Raw genomic sequence first — 2460 nt, 5'->3', positions numbered from 1 at the left:
TGTGGAATGTCACAAATAGTTCTGTCACAAGTTTATGCTACTTTTATTTACCCACCACTGTGACTGGTAGGTTGAGCAAAATCACCCATATTTGGCAGGTATCGGGTGCTAGTTTCCAACACTGACACACACACACACACACACACACACACACACACACACACACACACACACTATTTGTCATCATTCATGCCTGGGGTCAGCCCCACAAAATATTCAGTGTTTTCGCCCCTTGGTGGTTTAGCCGCCAGTGTATTAGCCCCATTTTCAAGTGGTTTAGCCCCATGAATAAAGTTGATCAAACATGTTGTGGCAGTGGGGGCGTGGTCAACTGTCGGTCTGTGACAGGAGGGCGGAGTCACTACACCTGATGTTAGTTAACCTGTGTTTGTGTGTCTTCCCCAGTGACCGCGCCCTATATAAGGAGAGAGAGAGAGCAGAGGAAGAGAGCTCTCTCCCCAACCAGATGACTTATGTGCGTGTCTATGCGTGTGGCTGGGAGAGTGTTTGCGACTGAAAAGTGCAAATAAAAAGAGTTTTTGGAACTCAGTTCTGGCCTGCCGTACTTCTGTGCTCCACCCACCCGCTCTGATTTCCACAGTGATGCTGAAACCCGGGACGGAGCACAGAGGAGAACAGCCCTGTGGAGTCCTCCCCCTTCGCAGACCTGATCCACACCCTCACCACGGCCCAACAGAGCCAGCACCAGGCGCTGCTCGCCCTCCGAAAGAAGCAAGAACAACGGTTCGAGGCCCTGGTGCTGGCGCAACAGGAAGATCGTCAGGCGTTCCGGCACCTCCTCGCATTGGCGGTGTCCACCATCTCCACCGCTGCGGGCCCACTCCACCTCACCCTAACAAAGATGGGCCTGCACGACGACCCTGAGGCCTTCCTCACGCTATTTGAACAAGCAGCAGAGGCCTCGGGGTGGCTGATGGAACAGCACGTGGCGCGCCTCCTCCCCCTGCTAACGGGCGAGGCGCAGCTGGCCGCGCTACAGCTCCCCGCTGACAGCCGGCTGGTCTACGCGGACCTACGCCGGGCCGTCCTCCAGCATGTGGGGCGCACCCCCGAACAACATCGTCAGCGCTTCCGTGCTCTGCGCCTAGAGGAGGTTGGCTGTCGTTCGCGTTTGGCCAGCAACTCCGGGACACCTGCAGGCGGTGGCTGAGGGCTGACAACCGCGACACCGAGGGAGTCGTCAACCTGGTGGCACTGGAGCAGTTCATCGTGCAACTTCCCAAAGGAACGGCGGAGTGGGTCCAGTGCCATCGTCCGGCGTCACTGGATCAGGCCATCGAGTTGGCGGAGGATCATTTGGCGGCTGTTCCCATGGCAGGATCACAGATCCCCTCTTCGCTTCTCTCCTCTCTCTCCCCCTCCCCTTCTGTGTCTTGTCCTCATCCCGTTCCCCCACCGCGGAGGCGGGGGCCGGCTCCCTCACAGCCGGTCCACCGTACCAGCGGTGCCCTCCTGTTTCCCGCTTCCGTGTCTGTCTCTCCCCCCCCCCCCCCTCAGGTGAGTGAGCCCCAGAGTACCGGTGCAGAGAGAAAGCCCGGGCCAGTTTGCTGGCACTGCGGGGAGCCGGGGCACCTCCAGCATCAATGCTCGGCAAAGGAGGTAGGTGCGGTGGTCTGGATCCCCGATGTGCCAGGAGCCGCCCTCGATCGGGCCGGAGCACATCGCATACCGGTGAGTATCCAAGGGGATACGTATCGGGCTTTGGTGGACTCTGGCTGTAATCAGACCTCAATCCACCAAAGCCTGGTGCAAGATGAGGCATTGGGGGGAGCACAATTGGTGAAGGTGTTGTGTGTGCACGGGGATGTTCACAACTACCCTTTAGTGTCGGTCCACATTCTATTTCGAGGGGAGAAATTTAGTGTAAAGGTGGCGGTTAATCCTCGCCTTACCCACTCGATAATTTTGGGGACTGATTGGCCTGGATTTGGGGAGTTAATGAGTCATTTAGTAAAGAGTGGGTCCTGCCGTAGTTCAGCAGGGGGAGGTCCCGGTGTCGCATTGGCAGGAGCAGCTGTCACAGAGCCATCTACGTCATCTCCGCGTCAGAGTGAGGAGCAGCAGGCTCCTCCTCCCTCTCTCTATCTCTATCTATCCTCTAATGGGAAATCTAGAGGATTTCCCATTAGAGCAGTCACAAGACGAGACTCTGTGGCATGTGTTTGACCAAGTGAGAGTAATCGATGGTCAAACGCTCCAGCCAAACGCCACCCCGTCCTTCCCCTATTTCTCTATTATGAAAGATAGATTATACCGAGTGACGCAGGACACTCAGACTAAAGAGCAGATCACGCAGCTTTTGATTCCAAAGAGCCGCCGGGAATTAGTATTCCAGGCGGCTCACTTTAATCTCATGGCTGGACACTTGGGGCAGGATAAGACACGAGCCCGAATAATGGCCCGGTTCTATTGGCCAGGGATTCGCGGCGATGTCCGTAG

Source organism: Neoarius graeffei, chromosome 7 (assembly GCF_027579695.1).
Source record: "Neoarius graeffei isolate fNeoGra1 chromosome 7, fNeoGra1.pri, whole genome shotgun sequence".
Lineage (NCBI taxonomy): Eukaryota > Metazoa > Chordata > Actinopteri > Siluriformes > Ariidae > Neoarius > Neoarius graeffei.
The sequence above is the reverse complement of the archived record's forward strand: the minus strand, read 5'-3'. Positions refer to the sequence as shown.